Raw genomic sequence first — 24,561 nt, 5'->3', positions numbered from 1 at the left:
ATTGTCAAGGCTGTAGTCCCTCCCTGGGCTTCCTTCTGACAGAATACACACAGGAGGCAGCTTATCTGTGCAGTTGATCACTTGCCTTTCCCACCTCCTCACCATGGTGGTCTAAAGGCTGGCTGATTGCATGATGAACTAGCTCCCCTCTGCCACAGGACCTTTGTACATGCTCTGCCTACTGCCCATGCTCTGCCTACTGCCCATGCTCTGCCTACTGCCCATGCTGCGTTCCTTTCCAGCGTTCCTCTACCTTAGCAAGGGATGGCCAAATATTGTCATCTAAGTGTTGGGCTGTACCCATAGCTATCCTGAGAGGCATGCCTCGTGTGGACTGTGGATTAAATGCAGACATTGGATGTTAATGTACTCTGATAAGAATCACCCCTCCCCCCCCCCAGGAAGTTTTTACTCTGTTCCAGCAGAGACTGGCCTGAGCCCTTGGCTTAAGCACTGTGCACACAGGCATCAAGGAACCACAAAGTCCCCCCAATCTCCTTCTCCTAGTCATCAGCCACCCCAGAGCGGAGCACAGACCAGGCCCAGCTGCAGACCACACCCAGTTCTGCCCGTCAGATCACCACAGGGAACAGCTGCAGAACAAACCTGAGCCATGAATAGATGAAGGGAAGAATCTTTGCTCTTGGTCCCTCCTGGCTGGTGACTTAAGACAAGTGCACGCAGTGGAGGGTGTACATTAGCTGTTCCAAGAAGCTCCAGGCAGCGCAGTGTGTCATGCTAGAGACAGCATCCTGCAGGTTAGCCTGTTTCCTGCGCTCAGGGTCTGGGCAAGGTGTTCCTAGACTCTTGGTCTCCTATTCAAGGACCTGACATGAAAGCCAACTGGTATTTGCAAAAGTAGTGAGGGAGCTTTACTTAAAGCAGAGGGATGCAAGGGAGCAGCAGGTCCCACGAGTCAAGGACCCAATAACATATTGTCTTGGGTTCCTTCTGTGAATTTGAGAGAAGGAAGGACTGGTTACTGAGAAGCACACGATGCCCTTCTCTGTTCTGACAAATTAGGTCATATAGTCATGTCTCCACTGTGCACATCCCTTCTCATAACGCATCAGATTTTTATTGCACGCATGTCTAATTATGCGTAGGCATGAGATGATAAATAGGGGGCTTTCTCTAGTCCTCACTTTTGAGGGCACACTTTGCCTCACTGTGAAGGTGCTTCCAAATCCCTTCAGGTTGGATCATTCTTTCTAGTCTCAGACCTGGATGTAAGAGAATTAAGCTTGGTAGTTGTCAAGGGAGGGAAAGCACCCCTCCTTTAGAGAGGAGGGTGTGTGTGACCCGATACAGGGCTTTGAGGGGGCTCAGATTGCTAGGAACACTGTTTGTAAAGGGTGTGTGTGGTTAGTTCAAGCAGGTGGCAGAGCTGGGCTGCCAAATGTGTTACTAGAAGACGGCTGTGCATAACCCAAATAAGTGGCCCTCCAGGTTACTCATTTAATTTGATGCTTGCCTGCCTCAGATCCATGGGGAACTGGTTCCTCCTCTCCCCAGGCAGGGTACAGATATAGTTGAGGTTCAAGTGAATTCATGTGCACACAGGAAGACAGACTCAAGGAGAACCAGTGGGTCAAAACCACCAGGTAAGTGGGTACGAAAATCTACAGAGGCAGAGGCAGAGGCAGGAGGGTTAAACCAGGCTGGACTACATTGAGAGTTTCAGGCCAACCTGGGCTATATTAGGAGTTCCAGGCCAGGCTTACATATATGTGGGATATAAAAGGGAGACCTGTACAGGCCCAAGCTGGTGTGTGCAAAGGATGCATTTGTAGAGAATCAAATGCTGGTTGTGGGGTCTGGGCAGAGAGAGACACACCCCATAGGACATTTCAGAGCCTCTGACAATTGTGACTTTGTTAGAAGCTTTCTTCAGATGGAAAACAAAACTCAACGAACATGAAAGGACTTTGGAGACGATCAGACCCAGGGTGATACCATAGCCATCTGCTCACCCTGGATCCCTATGTAGCTGTCACAGCTTAAACAAGAGTCCAAGCACCACCCTGGAGGACCCTCCCCAGGCAGAGATGTTGTCACTTCCAGCAGTGACAATGACCTGAGTCCCAGCCACTTTCTTGGATTCAAGCTTCCCCTGTCTCTTGGGAAGACGTTACAAGCCTGACTCTAAATGCTGGACGCTGACCCAAGCCCTGACACCATGTCCATGACCACACCGAAACCCTGATCCTCCCACAGCCAGGGTTCCATTCGCCACCAGGGAAGGGCTGAGACTCTCGGTCTAAACAGACCCCAGAGTCCCACAAGGCCTGCATAGTCTGGCAAAGCAGAGGGCTGGGTGTGAGGATAAGGCTCAGAAGCAACAGGCTCTGGGAGGTGGTGAGAGGCGGCAGCAGGGGAGAGGGGGAGCAGCCTTCAGAATTCCATGGGTCAAAATTCCCCCAGAAAGCTGTCAGTCAAAGCTTCTACAGCCCACCAGCCCCCTTCTACCACAGAGTGGTCCATTGTAACCCATCTGCAAAGCAGGTTCTGCAACCTTAGACGGGAAGGGACAGCCTGTGGCAGGTGCTGCAACTGTAGACAGGACTAGCATGTGGTAGCACCCAGAGGTGCCCTGTCTAAGGCCAGCTTCAACTGAGGAGGGCTGAGCATGGAGTCAGCGATTGATCCCCTAGCAGACTTTTCTCTGTCTGCGAGTGTGGCCTGGGATGGGACAGGCCAGCACATTGCAGCTCCTGCAGGTTCTCAGAGCAGTGACTTCACATGCCTTACTCAGGATGAGCTTAGGGCTGCTCCTCCCTGCCACCTCCCTGCAGCTACTACTGACTAATAAGTAAGAGGCTCCCAAGATGCTATTCCCCAGTGAAGTGTCACAGGTGGACCGAACACCAGGCAAACAGTGGGGAACAGAACATATCGGGGACAGGGGCAGCTCAAAGATGCCCTTCAGGCTTGGACCTCCTGTTGTTGCCTCCCCACGGCCGCACAGTGCACGCAGGATACAGACGGGATCTCCTTCCCCACGGCAATCTATCCCATGATCCTCCTTTCCTTTCCTTCCTCCGCCCACTGGTGCCAGATGGGTATGGAACTGCCAGTCCGTTGGTCACAGCAACATTCTTGGCACAGCAGGACACGGGATGGGAATAGGCCAAGTCTCCTAAACCTCCAGCTCACGTGATAGGGACGTCAACAAACGCATTTGAAGGCATAGTATCCTGCTTCCTCTGTACCTTGTAACCTCCACCAGAGGCACACACTGTGGAAGGAGAGTGGAGTCTCAGAGGGAATCTGGGGGAAGGGGAGTCAGGGTGGGGATATGTTACTAGAAGGATCTAATAACAGGATGTGTTGCTAGAGAGAGGGCCGTGCATAACCCAAATAAGTGGCCCTCCAGGTTACTCATTTAATTTGATGCTTGCCTGCCTCAGATCCATGGGGAACTGGTTCCTCCTCTCCCCAGGCAGGGTACAGATATAGTTGAGGTTCAAGTGAATTCATGTGCACACAGGAAGACAGACTCAAGGAGAACCAGTGGGTCAAAACCACCATGTAAGTGAGTACGAAAATCTACAGAGGCAGAGGCAGGAGGGTTAAAACCAGGCTGGGCTACGTTAAGAGTAGATTAAACCACAAGTCAGTCGAAATATTCCATTAATGACCCAAACCACTAGGACCCTGGCCAATTGGCCAGCATCTCACCCCAAGATGCTTGCACTAGGCTTCTACCTGTGTTCTGTGAGCCTCAGACATAGGAAGCCACTCACTTGACTTCCGGCTCAGCTCCAGCGCCAGTGTTCCCTGGCTGGGGAAGACAAATGACCAATGTAGTCTGTGCTCTGCCTCGTCCCTACATGGCCACCGCCCAGCCTTCACGGTACTACACACTCATGGCTGGCGCAACCGCTAAAACAAGGAGGCCAGAGCCAACCCTGGCCTCCATCCTGGCTCTGATGCTTACTAGTAGAAAAAAGTGCTGGTCATTCTCCTAGCATCTTTATGTCCTCTCTAATCTCCGGTCTGTCATGGTGAGTAGGGATCTCCGTCCTCGCTATGACATGTGACTTGCTTCAACATGGAGAGAGGAGGAGTAGGCAGGAGGGCCAGCTTCTTCTCCTTCTCCCTAGCCACCTCCTCTTTCTTCTCCTCTGCCTTACCCATGTCTTCTTCCTCCTCCAACATTCTCATCACCATCATCAATACTGTCACTGGCTGGCTAGCTCACTTACCTTCCACTTCTAACCCTCCCTCCCTCCATAGCCAGCATGCGGGTAGGGGAGGGCATCCTGGGTCTCTGACACACTCATCCCCACTGCAGAGAGGAAAGCAAGGGACACTTTGGCTACTAATCAGACGACATTCCTCCCCTCACTGAAGAACTCATTCATTCATTCATTCATTCACTCACCCACTCAACCGTTCTGCAAATATGCACTGTGCACCAGCTGTGCATCAGGGATTTGCCTCATTTACAGAGTACAAAGAGGAAGGGAAGGCATAGACCTGCCTTCCTGGGGTTGTGGTGACAGAGAATAGAGAGATTTAGTAGGGACGAATGGTCTTCACCTATAGAAGATGGTCCACGACATCCTCCATCTGCCTTCACCCATCCATACCCTCCCATGAGTGCCACATCACGTGCTTATTCACGTGTGCTTGCAAGATCATGGAGGCCTCCACTCTTCTCATCCTCATCCCCTCCCTACCGGAAGCTCCAGGAGGACAGGGTTCCGATCGGGGAGAGGAGGCCCAATCCTCGGGGTTCAGGGAACGGTAAGCACACTACATGTGAGATGGGGACCAGGGAGATCCTGATTCAGAGTCCGGGCTGCATGCTGGCCTTGCTAGCAGGACATATTGGAAAGGCTGGTGCAGAGCCGGGCTGCTAAATATCAGAGAAAGTGGATATTCCTGCGGAATGGACTGTGCAGGTCGGAAGGTGTCTCACAGGAGGGCTGGCGGAGGGTGAGAAGCAGGGCTCCGTGAGGCACTTGACCCTAATCAACGATTCAGCGGGGAGCTATTTCAGCATGATCTGCTCAGGAACCCCATATGTGCTATCCAGTGACTCACATAGGACAGGGTAGTTGTTCCTCATGGCCTCACACCATCAGGGAATCAAAGAGATTTATGGGAGAGGGTTGACCCAAGCTTGCAAATGTCTGAAAGCTGTGTACTTGGGCCCCTTGCTTCTTCCCACTCTGAGTGTTTCAAACCCAGGGCCGGGGGGCGGGGAGGGGGGAGACCAGGAGCAGAAAGGTCACCATGCATGTCTTTTATGAATGTTTCAAACTGTCATCTCAAGCAGAGGGAGGTGGGGTGTATGGGGGCTTCACTGAACAGGAGAGAGAGCCTTGCTACCTGAGCAGATGCAGCAGCCCACCAGATGCCCACCTCCACCCCAGTGACTGTGCTGATACACTGGGCATAAGCCTTGTCCCATCTTGGTAAATACTTAGGAGCATGCGTGCGTCGACAGAGGGAGGGGACAGGTGAGCATCCAGTTGTCTGTTGTCTTCTGTTGAGTTCTCCCTGGAGCCTCTCCCTGGAGTAACAGATACCACCTTCGGCTGGCAGAGAGACTCTGGGAGGTGCAAAGGTCTCATTAGTGGGTTCCATTAGCAGGTCTCTGGGTAACACAGCAGTGCTAACTGCTGGGCTGCCTCTGCCACCTCTGAGGCATTAGCAGCTAATTGCTGTAACACCAGCTTCCACATTTAGTGGCTGCCTCCCACGTGCTCCTGTGCTCCTGTCTTAACCTTGAGGCTTCCTTCCTGAGGTCCCCAAGTGATGGAAAGACTATGCTACTCTGAAGACTTGCTCATGCACGCAGGTACATGTCTAGCTTCCTGAACACCTCGAGCCCCACCTGCCCCACCTCAGGATCAAGGTGACCCATGCACAGTGCCCATGGAGGCAAGAGTTCAAAGCAATTCTAGATCAACACCTGGCTGGCTTCACTGAACTTCAGAGCTGGTTTCCTTGCCTACCACATGGAGATCCTGATTCCAAGCCCTTATTCCTAGTGCCCTTGGCCTCCGAGCTCCTGTCCCCTCCCTCACCTATTGCCCTGCGAGTCATTCTGCAACACTCAAGGCTGCTTGAATGAACACTAGCTCAGCCAGAGATCCCAGGATACACAACTGCAAAGGTTGGAGCCAGGACCATCCTAGTCCACCACTCTGATACCCAAGCATCATGACAGTAGGCACTTCTGCTTCTCCCTAGCAGCTTCATCCTCTCTTTCCTTCTCTCCAAGACAAAGTCTCTTCTAAATTCAGTGGGAAGAGACCCTACCTTCCTGGGGGAATAACGTCAGACACTTGTGACCCAGTGGCCTCAAGGTGACCAGGGACCATGTACACCAGAGCACAGTGGAAGATCACTTTCTACTTACGACTTTATTCATTCACTCACGGACTCATTAATCAAGGGTCTGAAGAGAGCCGATGTGTGTCAGGACAGCTCAGGCTTCCAGACAGTGACAAGTGCCACCATTCTTCAAGGAGTCTTCTCCTTTCTCTGCGTACACATATCCACGAGCGAATAACAGGTCAGATGAGGAAGTCCATAGTAACTGAGGAACGTGACCTAGAACTCTGCATTCTGTACAGAGTCCTTCCCTATCCCATAATCCCACAGATTATACCAAAGGAACATCACAATGGGACGAAGCACAGTGCCAGGTCTGAGTGTTCTGAAGCGATGCGGGGCACCATCCCTATGATAGAGCTTGCTAACCACAAGAAAAACCATGGGGAGCTAAGACAGAACCCCCTGCAGAGGGGACTCTCAGAAAGTGCTTCAAAGGCTGCTGTAGGTGGTGTCAGTGAGGCAGCTTTGCACTCAGGCACTGGAGTTGTGATGAGAGGAGGGGTAAAGGGTGCAGATTAACAAAGTCTGGCTTTCCTAGGGGTGCAGAGTGGGGATAGAGTCAGGTCAAATGCTGGAGAGCCCAGATGTAGCACAGAAGTACCATGGCATCAGTTCATGATCACTGTCCACACACAAGCACACACCAAACCATCACCTATCAACAACAGCATCTCACTGACTGGAAATAAGCAGTTTAATCTTTAATTAAAAAAAAATCACACATGTTAACTATTGGTGCGTGAAAAACTGATTTGCCAGCAGGGGTCGGTGCACTTGAATTTGAAAGATCGTAGGCTGGAGTTTAGAGAACAGAAGACTCAGCCAAGATTGATAATGTGGCTCTGACAAGTGTCCTGAAAACAACAGGGAGTGACTGAGGGGCCTTGTGTAATAAGATCAGCCTTGAGACCATGGTGGATGTCACAGGCAGACAGATGACTGAAGGCCCAGGACTTTGTCACAGGACATGGTAATGGACACAGAGGACCTGCTATGTGCTAGGCTCTGCCCTGCACTCCTGACATCAACTATAAACTTCTATCCCATTCCGACCCCAGCAGGTGGAGCACCATTTTCATTCTTGTACCAGTGCTGGCAGAAGAAACTAAGACGTTCTGCAGAAACCTGTGCCCCCTTGTCTGGCTATCAGACTTCGAGCCAAAGGACTCCAGGGAAATATGACTCCTTCCCCAAGAGGCTCATGCTGGGAAGAGGAGGAAAAGGTGGAAGCCTGTAGCCAGCCACAGAAACTTCTTTCTCCAAGGATTTCATTTAGTTCTGATGGCTTATCAAGACCCCCTGCAGAAGATAGTGTAGCCCAGACAAAGATGGGTCAGTGATGGGCAGGACCTGAGACAGTGATGGGTTAGTGATGGGCGGGACCTGAGATAGTGACAGGTCAGTGATGGGTGGGGCCTGAGACAATGACTTGTCAATGATGGGCAGGACCTGAGACAATGACTTGTCAGTGATGGGCAGGACCAGTGACAGTGATGGGTCAGTGATGGGTGGGACCTGAGATAGTGACAGGTCAGTGATGGGCGGGACCACACCTTGACCAGGAGAGATTAGCCAAGCAGATCACTTGCCCTCTATTTAAAGCTAAATCTCCTATCAGGACTAGGAAGATGGACTTGGGGATCTGTTCCTCTTCCTAGTGTGGACCACCTTGAATAAATCTCTTTTCTCCCTTCTCACTTTACCTTTAATTGTCTCATGGAAGACCGGTGTCCAAACCTGGCTTGTCAGGGCTGCAGTTCCCAGGCTCCAACCCTAACAGTTCTAGAAAGAGCTCCACTGTGTATAAGACTCTTCAGGTCATAAACGGTGACTATGTAGTGGATGACAGGAGCCAGAGTCCTCACCTAACCCCTGTACACTCCCCCCTCAGCCGATCACAAGCTGGCATCAGAGGGAAAAGGGAGCGGGGAGATGGGTACTTGGGGATAACCACCAATGTGACTTGGAACAAAATCTTGGGAAGCCTCAGGGGCCAAGAGGCCCATTTCCTGTGGTAAGGCATCAGACACAAGGTTTTGACAGCCATTCCTAGATGCCCAGTGTGCAGGGTAAGGGCTTACAAAATCAAGCTTAGAATGTTTTAAATCTCACACGCAGAAGCACCCCCTCTGTGGCCTCCACATCTGGAGAACTGCTGAGTGACTGCAACAGCTGGATGGTGTCACACATGCTCAACAGGGGCCAAACTGGGCCAGATTAGTACAACCTTCAGAGGCAGGCTTAGCGCCCCCTACAGGTCTCTCATAATCACACGGCTTAGTATAGAGGCAGTAAGTGGCCACTGCCGGGGGTAAGGGTTGGCATTTAGGGATGCTAGATGTTTATTTAAAAAGTAGGGACAGTAATACTTTATGCCTTTCTGTTTCTAAAAACAGAAAGTTCCGTCCTCTGGGTGAGCTTATCCGTACACACACCTCGGGTACCATCATAGCTCACTTTTACAGAAACCCCTCCCTAAGACTTTTTCAGTGTGGAGCAAACAGAGGTCTTTCTATAAGAAAATACACCTCCTAGACCCACACAGCTCCCAGCTCTGCACCACGCTGGAAACTGCAAGTGGTCATAACAGAAAGGTGAATGAGACCAAGGGAAGAGAACAAGGCTGGGCAAACACTCGGAAGCAGGCGCGACATTCTGTGGTCTGCTGTGACTCCTAGGGCTGCGAATTCCCGAGCAACCCAGGCCCCACAAACATCAACCCAGGCCCCACACTCATCAAGTCCAGGCTCCGCCCATATCAACCCTAGGCCCTGCCCACATCAACCACAGGCTCCGCCCATATAAAACCATCCGAAACTCGATACCCCTCTCATTGGCAGGTGCAAGCACAGGGAAGAAAAGACAGAGGTTGGCTCCGTTTAGAAGTGTAACAGCAGCAGTGCACACCTAACTCTGCGCATTCCTGGGTGTCCAAGGGGAGGCTGCTGAAAACTTCCGGGTCCTTCTGGCTTTAGCATCTCCAGGAGACAGAGAGCCGCAGTTCAAAGCAGATAACTGACATTTATGACTGAGCAACAGAACCCAGGCTATCTGACCTAGTTCATCGTCAGCAGTATCAACTAGTGTCACCTACTAACTCATGACACTTGTGTTATCTTCTCTCTGAGAAGTTTGGTGGTAGGCAATCCTAGTCAGACTATTCGATCACACACCGGAACAGCTACCTAAGACTGCCGAACACAACGGCAGCTGTAAGGCCAGGCTCAGCGTACTCGTGTTAACAAATGACCATTTCTTATTTTGAAAACAAAAGTCTTCCTACTATCTGTACTCCAAGATTATACCAGAAGTTGCTTCCGAAAACCTCTAAACTATTCTCTCAGGTGCCCAAGGCCCTGTACCCAGAAGTAATACTGAAGTTAAGGCAAGAAAATTGGTCACCATTACCACCTCTGACACCGGATGGAAAATGGAGATATCACCCAAGCAGCTTTTCCCAGCTCAGATGAATTGTGGGACTGACAGAGCTCTAACCAGAGTGCCATCTGCTCAGGATCAGACCGTGATTCTGCCAATGGTCGCCAGGCCTCCAGGCAGATGGCCAGTTCCCCAGGCAAAACAGAATGCAGATCTGTGACTCTGGAGGCCCTGGAGATGCTGGGTGGGGGTTGAAGCATGAGTTTAGACAGGAGGGGGTGGGGTTTGGAGGAGGAGGAACAGGAGGAGGAGGGGGAGGAAGAAGGGGAGGGGAGGGGAAAGGAGGAGGGGAGGGGGAGGAAGAGAAGGGGGAGAGGGAGGGGGAGGAGGGGAGAGGGGGAGAGGGAGGGGGAGAAGGAGGAGGGGGCAATTGTTACAACCAGGACTCTGCTGTTTAGATGCTTCGAGATTTTCTCAGAGCAAACTCCCAGACAAAGGCTCAGGCAAGAAGCCGTCTCCATCTTCACAAGGGATAAAAGCAGCTTCTAGAGACATTCTAAAAAATTATGTCTCACAGAATAAGCGGGGTTGGGGGAGAAAGCATGTAGGGAGACCAGGACTCCAGTATAGATCTAAGCAAAAGTCTTACTCAAAATCCGCATGCCCGAACGTTCTAAGACCAGAAAGCAAGGTTTGCTCCTTCCATAATGCCAATGACAGCTGCAGACAAGCAAAGGTTGATTTTAAAAGAGGGCATCCTGGGGCAAGGGAGGCAGCTCAATGAACAGAGTGCTTCCCATGTAAGAGGAACTGATTCGATCCCCAGTACCCACATAAAAAGCCAGCTGGGGCTGTGTAGACTTGCATTCTCTGGCTAGTCAGTCTGGCCTAACTATCGAGCCCCAAGCCCCAGTTAGAGACCCTCTCTTAAAAAAATACAGTCAGCTTCCTAAGAACAACATGTGAGGGTGACCTCTGGCCTCTACACATCTGTGGGACTCCACACATTTGTGGGACATGTACCTGAGTGTGTACTGCATACTCGAATACAAGTGTGACTACATCTGCATACACGTGCACACAGCTATATACACAAAAGCAGGTATCTTGCTTTGTTTAATGTTGGGAGATTCTAAGCCAGAAGGCTTGTGTTCTAAAGGCCCCTTTCTCATGTTGAGGTCAGTGATGGACGGATGTCTGCTCTAAAGGACAGGAAACAAATGTCAAGGGCTCTGTTGACTACCTAATGGGCAGGCTGTGGGAGCAGAGACTTGGCCAGAGATGATAAGCAAATCAATTTGTGACTATGTTTTAATAAAACTTTATTGATAAAAACCTAGGTTTGGTCCAGTGTACAACCATTGCTCTGGGTGGGCCCTAAGGAAATGTCTTCAGGAAAAAATTACTATTGGTTCCTTTTATAGAGGCAGGACATAACTGGTTGAAGCTCCGAGTTGGTTTTTTTCCATTCCCCAGAGCCCATGCCTTCATTACTGTCCCCATGTAGCGTGTGGCTTGGGTCTTTGGCTCTGCCCACCCTGAAAGCAGACCTTTAGCTCAATTTATAATTCACTTTTGAATTATAGGTTTATTCATTTTATATCCATCATGGCTACTTGACTATGAGGATCAAGATGAAGTAAAGGCCATAAGGCAGAGCCCAGCGGGGCCCCTCCAGGGCTCGGTAAGTACCACAGGCAAACAAGCCAGGATATATTTTTTTCAGCTTTAAGTTCATCCATGGAAACCTGTCCACGTACATCTCAGAATCTTCCGGGACATAGCCTGTCCCTGAAGGTTTACCAGGTTTTGGCTTTTTCACAAATTCTATAAATTTGGTGACCACAGGACTCGCTGTGCTGGGAAGAGACTTCCCCTGCAGGAGCAAAGGACCCCAAGAAGCACATAGAGGCGTGTGTGTGCACTGCATCTTCCCAGGAACTGATTTTGCTTCAGGCTCCCACCCTGCTGGCCCTGCTTCCTTTGGTGATAGTCACGGAAGCAGCAGAGCGAGACGGAGATGTCCAACAGAACCAGAGGGGCCGGCAACTGTGATGGGGGCCTGTCTAGCAGGAACAACTCCTGGTGGCCGTCTGCTGGGTGACCTTGAAGATGACCAGCATTGTGAGGAACGAGCCTTCTATGCCCAGAGAGGTCTAGCCCACTAGGCTACTAGGCAACACATGGCCAGCCCCCTTCCCCATCTCCCTAGAGCCAGCTCCTCCAATTCTCATTGCACTGGGGGCTCCATTCCCTCAGGTTTGATGGAGACCTGGGTGGGCACACAGCACCACTGATTTCTCACTTTCTTGGTGCCTGACACTGACTCTTGGCAGCTCTGATCCATCTTATGATGAGATCAACTCTATCTGTGTGCAGTCTGGGGGCAGGCAATGGAGACAGCAAGAGGATACCAGAACAGGATATTCATGGTGTCCATTTCCCTCAAACTGGATTGGTCCCATCAATGCCCACCCTCCATGCCTTCTGCACATATACAAATCTGTAGCCCCCCACCTATGAGACTGCATGGTACTACCCTGTCCTCAAACCTTGGAAAGCTCCCATCTCCCATGACCTCACACATTTCCTCTAGGTCCTCCCAGCACTACACCCCAGATTGGCAGCCCTACAAGAAGGCTATTTCCCCATATCCCCAAACAATACTTCCTCCTCCCGGGAGGAGGCAAACACTGTTGGTAACTCCAGCACCCCACACAGGTCCTAAACACTGACCCCAGCAACTCATATAGCAACTGAACCCTAAATGACCACTCCACTCCTCAGCACCCTACATCATAGTCAACTCTGAACACGCATGTACATGCATACACACAGACACACAAACACATACATGCATGTGCACACACACACACACACACACACACACACTGCACATGCACATCTTGGGAAAGCATGCTATCTCACAGACTTGGTATTGTCTGTTTTCCCATTCATTTTAGTGACCCTGTTTGAAGGAGGCGCCTGACACATGCTTTAGAAGGAATCAGAGGATGAATTCATGAGTGTTAGGAATCAGGAGAAAGACTGAGGCTGGCTCTGTGGTTAGAAAATGATGGGTCTCGTCTACGGCCATACCACCCTGAACGCGCCCGATCTCATCTGATGGGTCTCCTCACCAGGGAAGGTCTTCCAGGAAAGCTAATACAATGGAGAACCAGCAGGCACTAACCAAGTTCAAACAAAGGCAATCCAAGGCAACAAAATGGCACTGTGAGGTCATGTCACATCTGTGAGCCCACGTGACTGCCACTTAGGGAGCTGGCCCCTGTGGCTGCTGTGACGTTGCTGATGAACTGCCATAGCCTTTAGTCTCTGTTTTCAGGTCTTTCGGGCATCTGAAGTGTTGGAATCGCTGGGATGGTGATTAATTCTATACTGAACTCTTCCCCCCCCCGCCCCCCCGTGGCCTACTTGGGTGTACCGACTCACCAGGACAGACTGGTTCATTCTACAACCTGGATCAATCCCCAAACTATGAACAACCAATTGTAAAAGACTGTGTGTGAGAGAGTTCATATGTAGGTCAAGCCCTACACACAGAAAGCATGAGTGGCTGCCAGAGGCTGGGGGAACTGAGGCGCTGCATCTTCCCTGGGTGCCGTGGGACACTTTAGAGAGACACAGAAGATGGCTAGATGGCCACGCACGTGTACTGAATGCCACAAGCTGGCCATGTCACTGTGGTGTGAACTTGACCTCAACTGCCCCAAAGTAAGAAGGTGACTGCCAGTTGGGCCTCTGACGCCAGCTGACTTTGTGCTAAGTCCTTTGCACACCTCACTGAGCTTCATCTATAAACCAACACACGAGTGTGCAGAATCTCGCACGGGCAAGAACTATACTCCTGTCAACTCCACAAGACCCGAGCCCGGGGCAGCTGAATACATACCTGACTCACACATAGGGCTTATTCTCTAGGTAGGAAGTGCAACCTGAGGTGTCCAGGGGGACACATATCCTCTGCTGAGGAAGCAGAACAGAGCACCAAGGTTGGCAGCACAGAATACCTGTGGTCAGCAGCCCAGAGAGGAGCCAGCTCAGGTGGCTGGAGAGCTCAGGACCCCATTGTAAGAATCAAGGCAGGATTAGTGGCTCCCACAGGCCACCAGGACAGGGGAAGGAGAGGAGAGTCCCTTACTTCCTGCAAAGTGGCAGAAGTGATCTGGCCTTGGCTGTGGTGGTTCAGTGTGTCAGGACCACTTCACTCAATGCCACCAAACTGTACCCTTACTTATTTTTTATTAAGAATTTGATCAAAGGCCATGATTCAGTGGGTCATGCACTTGCTTGACAACCATGAGATTGAGTCTCCACTAGCCATGTAAAAAGACTATGCGAGCTTGTAACCCTAGCATTGGGCATCACGGAAAGACAGATCTCAAGAGCTTGCTGGCAAGCAAGCCATGCTGGCTCAAGGGTGAGCTAACAGTTCATGGAGAGGCCCTGACTCGAGGCAGTAAGCTGGAGAACTACAAAGGAAGGCACCAGATAATTTCTGACTCTGACCTCCATGTACACGTACACACACACACACACACACACACACACACACACACACACACAGACTCAAGTGCATGTAACACATATGTACTGCACACATACATAAAGATGAAAAGACACCCTAAACCAAAGAGCCAGAATCCAGTATAAAAATTTTTAAAAAATTTACAACATATTCAGCTGACCCACTCATCTCTCCACAGCATGGAAAGGCATGGAGGTTGAAGAGGTCAAGTGTGTGTGTGTGTGTGTGTGTGTCCATTGAGTGTACAGCCCAGAGACAAATACCCCAGAAAGGCTCTACATGCACCAGCCTCCACAGGACCCTGAACACCACAGGCTTCAGGCCTCTCCAAGGAAGGAACCAGCACCAGTCCCTGAAGCCACTCAAAGCAGAGGCGCTCAGACCAGAGTCAGACAAGGCACACACTGGTCAGCTGCCCCAAGCACAGAGCAGAGACTGGCTCAGCTGCCTCCCTCCCTCCAACTCCTCACTCTCCAGCTGCTGGTACAACACAAAGGGTCTTTGATCACAGTGGTAGCCCAGCAGGAAAGCCTGCAAGTGTGGTTTAAACGTTTCAGCCAAACTGAGCCCCGCCCCCAACTCATCCTGGTCTCAGCCTTTGAAATAATTCCTTCCCTCATCCATTAAGAAAATGTAATGCAGGCCAAGAGGGCCAGACCTCGCTCCAGGTTGAAACAAGCCCAAGTTAGGATGGAGGAAAGGACCCTGCTCCTGAACCCTCTCATCCCTCTGTGGGGACCCCTCTCCTGAGCCCACTCATCCCTCTGTGGGGGTGGCTGGCTTTACCGTGGTTAACTTCCTCAACATGGTGACTGTCAGAGACATCTAGGTCAACTGTGAATGAGGGTGAGGCAGAGATGTCAGGAGCCTCGCACACACCTGGGACTTGGAATTGGGGTTCAGAAGCAGAGGCTGGGAGTTCACTTAAAGGATGAACAGTTACCACTTAATCGTCTAACTCCTGAGAACACAATCTACATGAGACTGGCACGGAACAGCCGTGCGGTGAGACGGCCCACGAGTTCAGCAGTGAGACACACAGTGCAGTAAATCTATAGATGGAACGGATTCCGCCATAATGGGGAGCAGACTGTGGCAGGGCAGAACCCTGGAAACAGATGCCATATAAGACCCCTAAATCCTAGAAGACCACACACTGAGCTGAAGAGAAGCTCAGAAGATCAAAGCACTTGCTCTGCAAGCTCACTCTGAGTTAAAATCTCCAGCACCTAAGTAAAAGGTGAGGCATGGCTGTGCATGGCTTGTAACCCTAGCACTCACTGTGGGAGGCAGAGGCAGGAAGATAGCTGGGGCTTACTGGCTGCCAGCTCAGCTCTAGGACTGGGGAGAGACAGTGATGGAGCAGGACAACCAATGTCCTCCTCTGGCTTCTACGTGGTATGGGCTTCATAGCAGCACACAAACATACACATAGACATCACACACACTACACTTATGCACTGACACACTCACAAACACATCACACACAATGTGCACACACACCACATATAATGCACATATATACAGTGCACACACCACACACACACACTTGCACACACATATGCTACATACAATACACACACATGCACGTACACATCACACATATAATGCACATATACATACACACATAATACATACACACACTCGCATACACATATACCACATACAAGGCACACATACTCACACATACAGATACACACACATAAGTACACATTACATATACAATGCACATACACACACACACACATACTCATACACACACACACACACACCTTATTTTTATGAAAGGTCAGGACAGGACAATCCAGAGGTGGAGAGTACATGGGTGCTCCCAGGCTGAGGGAGGAAGTGCAGTGTGATTCCATGATGGATGAAGGGAAACAGGGTTTCCTTTGTGGTGAAGAAAACATTTTAAAATCACCCTGTGATGAAGGCTGCAGTGAGGAGCTCCCATAGATGCCACGGAACCCAACGTTGTACATGTGTGGACTTGAGCATAAGTTGTAGTTCCACAAGGAAAAGCAGAGGCTAAGTTGCATGGTGGACGGAGGTCCACGTCCTCCTCTGGCCCAGGCTGAACCAGACGACACCCTTGTACGTCACTTCTCCTCCAGAAGGGATCTCTGACCTGACTGTATGTGGACACCCAGGATCTAACACTGCCCTCCAGGTCCCAACCATCCCCACGCACAGGCTCCACATCAAAGCCAGCACAGCTTTTGTTTGCCAATGTCTCTAGACCTTTCAGCTCCTCCCACCATTGCCTCTACCTTTCAGTCAGTCCACTGTCATCTGCAGTGCCAATGGTGGCAAGGGCCACCCCTGCCTCAGCCACATAGACATCCATTCCTGCTTCCCGCACACCCAGAAACAAATGGTCAAAAGCTCAGACCAAGCTCCGTGGTTTTCAGGTCTAGCCCTCTGGAGGCTCCAAGCACAGAGAAGCCAACTCCCCTGGGAGGTACGGGGGGGGGGGGGGCACTTGCCATTCACTTGCCTTGAGCGTCATTCCAGCCACACCCTGTGCTCACACCCTGTGCTCACAGCCTGCTTCTGTGCCCCATCATGGTCACCTCATAGCCTTTGCAGCAGCTCTCCTCTGCAATGCACCCAATGCTACTGAATTGAGGACTCTCGACCTGAGCGTTCACTGAACAAAGGCATGGCTCCCCCAGACCCCATCTCTGTGGTGGCTTTCACCATTGGCCAAGTAGCCAATTACGCTTCCTGCCATGGTCATCTGTCCCCTTACCACTGGAACAGGACTGTCTTGAGAACAAGGACTCTGTCTGCTCCTCACCTCAGGACTTCGTGTTCTGGTGAAGCTCCTGTTAAAGCTCTTCTGTTTAGAGGATGGGAAGCTCACAAGCCTGGTGTCCTCCTCTACTGGTGCTTGTCACCTTGTCCCCGCTTGCTGTGACAAACAGCTCCACTTGCTTCCATGCCCTCTCTTTTCTTTGGTGTCCAGAACAAACATTAGATACTCTTCTCCCAGAGAACAATTCTCCTCCACCCCTTGGTCTGGCCCATTCCCATTCCGGGTCACAGTTTAAACTGCTCTGGAGATAAGATTGGACCTGGTGTACCACTGGGACCCAGCACAGCTGTCATGGCGTCCCACAGAGGGTGCAGACCATCAGCAATTTGGTCTTATTGGTGAACCAACTTCCATACCAGAGCAGGGCCTCTCACCAGTAAGACCCCATCCCCCCACCCCCTGCCAGGAAAGGCACCCGCAGGCCTGTTTTACATGGTGTAGCTTGGTGTGGCCAATGCTCAGTTCCAGGAGCCAGGGTGCATGATTTGACTACAAGTTCCGATGAAGTTTTGAGGTCCGAGGAAGATGACTCCAACACTCCAAGCCCCCGTTCCCTGTTGCTGATGAGTGAGGTAAACCTGTCCCTATCACAGGTGCTGGATGTGAGAATCCCCTGCCTGGTGCATAGGAACAGTGAGTCAAGCCGCACGCAGTGCCTGGTGCTCGAGCACTGGTTATGTGGTGAGTGACTGTCTTCTTGGCCAAGCAATTGGCCTAGATTCAGCTGAGCTCTCCAGCAAAACCTTCACCCCAGTTGAGCTCTGTGACTGTTTACATTCTTCACCGAGGGGTGGGTGGGTCACAGCTGCCCTGTTGTATGTTGATCTGCCTTAACTGTAGGAGGCCTCAGGGAGGGGCTCAAGCACAGGGTCCATGGAAGACTAGGGTGGAAGCTTCCTATCAGGAACAGGGAAAAGCACCCTGTTACTTGCTGCCCCCTAGGCTGTGTGAGGACGCTTTAAACCTATTGGTTCTCTAGGGGGGAATTTTTGCAGATTGTGCCTCAGCTTGTGGCTGGGACCTGAGGTGGGAAGGAATTTTAGCAACACTACACTGCCTTCAGCATCAGCTTCTCTATCTCTGTCTCTTTCTTTGTCTGCCTGTGTCTGCCTGTCTGTCCTCCTGCGTCTCTGCCTCTAGCTCTCTGTGTGTGTTTCTGTGTCTGTTTTTGTCTCTCTGTCTCCGTCTCTCTGTCACTCTCCTCTCTGTCTATCTGTGCCTGTGTCTGTCTATCTCTTTGTGTCTGTCTCTGTGTCTATCCCTCTATGTGTGTCTGTGTCTCTGTCTCTGTCTCTGTCTGTAGGAAACATTGGGCACTCCCTAGTGGAATCTGACAAAACTCTCATGAACATCAGAGACAGGTGAAGTAACCAGGCAGAAGAGGGATCTCCAGGTCCCACAGGCCTCTGCAAGCTGGCTTTTTCTTCTAAACCTTTTAAAGTCCCCTACAGACCAAGCTCAGTGGAAACAGCAGGTTTATTCCAGCCATTTCTATATGGAGGTGAGCTGATGGCTGTTACTGCTCCCTGTGAGCTAAAACCCCACCATCCATCCAAAGCCCTGCAAAACTGGGCAAATTTGAAACTGTCATAAGGAAAAAGTGAGCAAGAGGAACAAACCACAAATAAAAGAAAGTGACCCTCCAGCCTGCTGTCCATTAAGCCAACGGCCCCTGCGGGACAACTTGTTACTAATTTATGCATCTGGTATTGGTGAAAGCTGCAAACTAATTTATTAAAACAAAGCAAAAACCTCAGGTCATCGTGCGCTTGGATCCATTAAAGTTTCATAAGACCTTGCGGGTCCTTGTCTAGATGAGGGAAGACTCCAGAGGAACTGGTGCTGCCTGGGGAAGCAGCAATGCCATCTGGTGACAGTGTGAGGCCATGTGACGTCGGCCAAATGGCATGTCTGGCAGGGGAGAATCAACTCCACAAAGTCACATTCTGACATCCGTGCGTGCACTGTAACAGGTGTATAGTCACCGCCATACCTGCATCATGCACGCACGCACGACAATGACAAACTTTGATTTTAAAAACGTATACCTTGTATCCAGGCCAGTGAGAGACTCTCTTCTTTAGAGACCTCTTGGGAAAGACCAGACCTCACATCATGGCTCAGGGTGGCACAGGAAGGCACTAACGTCCAGTTCCACCACTGAACACCAAGTTAACAATACCATCGCTTGTCCTTTCTGAGCCTTTCTGAGCATGACCGTCCTGGCTCCAGAGCACGATAGATTATCTGGTGATGATACCATCTACCTTCCAGAGCCATATTGCGAAGGGCAGGAGAGGAGGAACCAGGCTCAGGCCCTAAACATAAATGAAAAGTTAGCCAGGGTGTATGGCCTTGTGGATTCTATCCATGTCACGGTCCTATGGGACCCCTGCAGATTCTGTTGCCTCCTGTTAGGTTCTGCAGGGCTCTGGGAAGAGAGGACACAGAGCCTTCCAAATTACTCCCTGCAGAGGCATAGCCTCTCCAGTCACCTCAGCCGAGACTCCAAAATGAAACAAGTTAATTCATGTTCTTTCCCTTACTAATGTCACCCATCCTGCCCCTCCCCCAACCTCACCCCTAGCAGAAGATCCACTGAATAAACACTCTGGGTTCTTCTAATGTTTCATGAAAATGAGAAATAATTGTCTTACAAAAGACTGCTGGAGATGGAAGCAAATGAAGACGGGAGTAACCTCCAGAAATCATCTCACGGTGACAGTTCTATTTGGTCGCTGTCATCTGTTGAGTATAACTTGTCTCCTGGCTTTCACCCATTCGCTTGTGTGTCCTACTGTGATGTTGATGAAGCACCCGGCCCTGTACATGGGACTCCCTGGACCAAATCGGCATCAGTGTTAGTCTGAATGCAGGCTTTGGTTTATCAACGGCCTTGTGCCCAGAGCCTGCGGCCTCCTTGGTAACCAGAATACATACAGACCTTGTTTTTAGACCCAAAGCCTGAAGGGCCTCCTCCCATTTGGTGGAATATTCCTGAGAAAGTGAGAACATTATCAAACTGTAGTGGGCTCTATACCACACTCATAGGTTGCAAGGTTGGGTATTTTAAGGACTGTATTTCATCTCTAGATATTAAGATATGAATGAATGTAGATATGAATATGCAGGTGGCTATGGGTAGGTGAACGTAGGTCCTCCATCCTGGACTGAAGAGACTCCCTGGGCAGGAACGACCAGGGTTGTCCTCTGGAAAGGACATGAGGCTTAGACGGAGTAAGATTAGAAGATGTTGGAGGAGCAGAGACGGGGCAACCTCATCTAGAAGGCTGTGGAGAGGAGTACCAGCAGGGAATGACCCTGGAGAAGCAAGAGAAGGGGCAGGTCATAGACCTGAAGCCCTGGAGCAAAGGGGGTGGGTGGTGGTGAGTGGGAGGGCAGGTAAAGGGTCTGACTACACATTTCCAACCTGAAAAATAGGCCTTAAAGGAAGACACTTGCTCACAGGAGAAGCCTCCATATTTGGTTATGCTAAGTGTGCCATGGAAAACATACTTTTTGCTGAAAAAAATTTACAAAGAAGTCTTTTCTCCTAAGAGAAAATATGGACAGGACCCTTGGCCTCTACTTTTACCTTTTTTTCTTAGTTTGCAATGTTCTGATTGATACTACTGACTGTTGAATAGCCAGCCTGTTCCGCAAGGCCAGGATAACCCTACAGACCTGCTTTGTGAGGCCAGGATAACCTTATACTAAAGTCAGAAAAAGGGATTCCTGGAAGTGAAAATGGCAGTGGCCTCTCTTGAGGCAGACACAGAAATACTCCGGAGACTTAGTAAATCTGAGATTGGAGCACACAGGAAAACAGAACCCTGCCAGAGAGTCAGGCTTCTTCCAGGGGAATTCATCCAATATTCAAAACCATTGTATGGACTGCAGAAGGAAGACACGTCACACCGTCATTTCCAACAAATGCAAAAAATAGCATTTGATGAAAACCGGCACCCATTCATGATTAAAAATGTTCCCAACCCCGGAGACCTTCCTTAGACTCATAAAATATGTACATAACGCTGACTTCAGACTCTGGTGTACAATGAAATATTGAAGCATTCCCTCTGAGGTCAGAAATAAGAATGTCATAACTCAGAATTACACTAGAGGTTTTAAACAGTACAATAAAAAAGGAAGTTACCTTCTCCTTCAGAGAAATGTTTTTATAAAATACAAAATAATTTCTAAAATTAGAATAACTTTATTACTAAGTTGATTAGTTAGTTAATTACTAAGTTAACTACAAGAAGGTCCAAGAACCAAAGATTTAGGAAATGATATTTAAATAATGAGGCAATCTTACTGTCATTAAAAAAACATGAAATATTTCTAGAATAATTTGGTGAGATATGTTCATTAAACACTGTGTAAGAGACATTGCTAAGAGGAAAGAAAAACAGCCAAACTGTAAGGCAAGATGCACAAGGCCAATGCATTTCGATCAAAACTATGATAGGCTTGTGTCAATTAACTCAAAGTTCATACAAAAACACTGAAAATGGCTAGGATGATCTAGAAGAAAACACAGTGATGGGAGCTGTTTTAGTTCAGGATATCCTGGTATAACGAACCCTTGATGATAATGCTGTATGTAGGTGAGGACAGACAGACCCATCTGTTCACCCAATTAGTTAACTCACTGTCCTGACAAAATACCTGAGAATAAGTGAGTTTAAGGGAGAATGGCTTTAGTTTGGTTCACTGTCTGATTTCACAGTCAAGCAAACTGAGGACAGCATAATGGCTGGGGTCTGAGGCAGTCAGTCACATAGCATGCACAGTCAAGAAAGAGATGAACACGGCTTCTTGTTTCCCTTTCTCCTCCTTATGCAACCCAGGGAAGGTGATGGAATTAAGACACCCGTCCCCCTTCTACACGCACAGACACACACAGACAAACACACATGACACATGCACACATACATACACACATATACACACATGTACATACATGGATACATGCACATACACACATATATGCACACACATACACACATGCATGTACATGCATACATGCATACATGCACATGCACAGACATACAGATACACACAGACATACACATATACACAGACACACACACACATACAAACAAACACACAAACACACACACAATTTCCCAGAGGCCTGTCTTCCTTCCAATTGATTAGAACTTATAAAGATGACAGTTAAGAGTATCCACTAAAGGAGCAGAATATGGGATCCATAAACAGACCCTCCCAGATACTTTGGCACATTATGACAGAAAAACAAATCCATGTGGTGGGAAAGGATGGTTCCACCTCCAAATGGTGTGGAATCAGTGAGAGAGCCAGTTAAAAAGATGGAGTCTTAATTTCTTCCTCAGACTATAGTCAAAGCAACTCTGATCCTCGATTTCAAAGCAAAACTACTAAAACTCAAAGACGAGAGGAGAAAACCTTCAAGATTTAATGATGAGAAAAGATACTATTAATGATGAATAAAGATACTAAGTATCTTATTTAATGACACTTAAATACGTGATAAGATACTTTTTAAAGTATCTTTAACTAAGATACTAAGTGAAAATGTTAATAAATTGACCTATATTGATTTTCTGGGTTTGGTGGGGGGGGGGTGGCTCGAGCAATTGATTATGTACATACGGCTCTTGAAGAACAGAGTTCTATTTCCAGCACCCACTTTGGATGGTACACAATAGCTGGAGGATATGTTCTGGCCTTCATGGACACTGAGCTCATATGAGTAAATTCACACACATATACGCAATCCTAAAAGAATTATCAAATATCCATGGAATGATATTTCATGAAGTGAACTGAAGAGACGTCACATTGAGGAGTACCAACCAAACGCTGATATTTAGAATGTGCTCTTATTAATTCCTAGCAGTTACGCTCTCAGAATTTTGACGCACTGTAAAGGTGCTTTGGGAAGATGGATACAAATGGCCAACGAGAGAAGGAAGAGACCTTCCGCCTCATTGGTTTTCAAGGCAATGCCAAGTGACCCGCAATGAGGTTTTTCCATGTGCAGACCACAAGGGCTGGAAAATTTTTAGAAATAATTGACACTGACAAGACTGAGGGGGAGGCTAAGGAACGACCAGAACTTCCAGGCATCAGGAGAGCGGATAGCAAGATAAACAATTTGGAAAACTCTTTAAGAGCATCCATACCATGGGCTGCAGTTCCACACCAGAGACCATTGGGCTGAAAACAAGAAAGCAACCAAAAAATACAACAAACAAACAAACAAACAAACAAACAAACAGAAATCTGTAAGAACTAAAAAGTACCTAAAAGGCCTCGTGGCATCTTTTCTTAACAGGCAAATACCTGGAACAAACAAAATGTCCTTAACAGTAGGATGGGTGAATACAGTGGCCATGTCCCCCAACCCAACAAGGGAGGGAATGGCGTGAGGGTAAATGCAATATTCCCACAGGTGTCAACGGACCAACTTAAAGAACTGAGCCACAGAATAGCCAAGGTGTAAAATGTTACACCTGACTCCATTCTGAGAAGATTCAAAAACCAGCAAAACTAAGCTTTGAGAATGCAAGTCCAGGTGGGTCCTCTTGGGGTGCTAGCACGGTTGAGGGTGACAAGGACATTCCAGGCTACAGGCCATGTGCTGCTTCATAGGCATCTCAGGGACTCCAAGTGGTTTTGTGCTGATTACCTGTACTCTCTGGAGTGTGGCATTTTGATAAGCATCAGTAAATATCTTTATAAAATTTTAGGTTAAAAAATAACAACTGGTCTCCTGAAAGAAAGACTGGATAGTGGTCGTGGGAAAGAGGAAGGAAAGTTCACATCCAGGGATTCCTTCTGGTGTGAAACTTTAAATAATGACAGATTCCTAGGATTGAAGGTTCTCTTGGGTTCTGCTTCCTTTTCAAAATGCAAAGGGACACCCAGGATAGCTCTTGCTCCAGGGACTCTCAGAAGAGCCCAGGAGGTAAATTCTCCCTCCTCCATGTCCACTGCTATTCAGAATCGGAAGGCAGTTGAGGAACTTGGAGATAGTCTATAAGGAATGGGGGTCTTTAGGGGCCTCAAGGCTCCACAACTCCAAAAGAGAGACCGCATTCCTGGCTCTGGCTTTTTATCTGTTCCCTTCTGGTGGAACAGAAAGCAGGGGCTTTATTGTGTTGTTACGTGATAACTCCATTTTAGCTCTTTTTCATGTGTGTAGATGTGTTTTAGGAAGTGTCTACCCTACTTGTCTTGCATAGGATTTTTTGGAAACTCTTTATCATTACTTTCCCTTCCCAGTTCCCTCCTCTATCGCCCCCTCCCTCCCTCATCCCCATTTGACCCTCCCTGTTCCATTATTCCCTTGTCCTTTAGACAAGTCCATTCTATCTCCATCCCTTGAAAGCCCCTCCTTATGACCCTTTAGTAATTTCCTGAACTCTGTGAGTTTTCTGCACAAAACATAAATAAATGGAAATTCACAGAA

General features: G+C 49.1%; 1 protein-coding gene across 3 annotated transcripts in view; it reads right to left on the bottom strand.

The window, feature by feature from the left end:
- Phactr3 (phosphatase and actin regulator 3) overlaps positions 1 to 24,561 on the bottom strand; it is a 219,114-nt gene that overhangs the window by 81,387 nt on the left and 113,166 nt on the right.

Source organism: Rattus norvegicus, chromosome 3 (assembly GCF_021556685.1).
Source record: "Rattus norvegicus strain SHRSP/BbbUtx chromosome 3, alternate assembly SHRSP_T2T, whole genome shotgun sequence".
Lineage (NCBI taxonomy): Eukaryota > Metazoa > Chordata > Mammalia > Rodentia > Muridae > Rattus > Rattus norvegicus.
The sequence above is the reverse complement of the archived record's forward strand: the minus strand, read 5'-3'. Positions and strand labels throughout refer to the sequence as shown.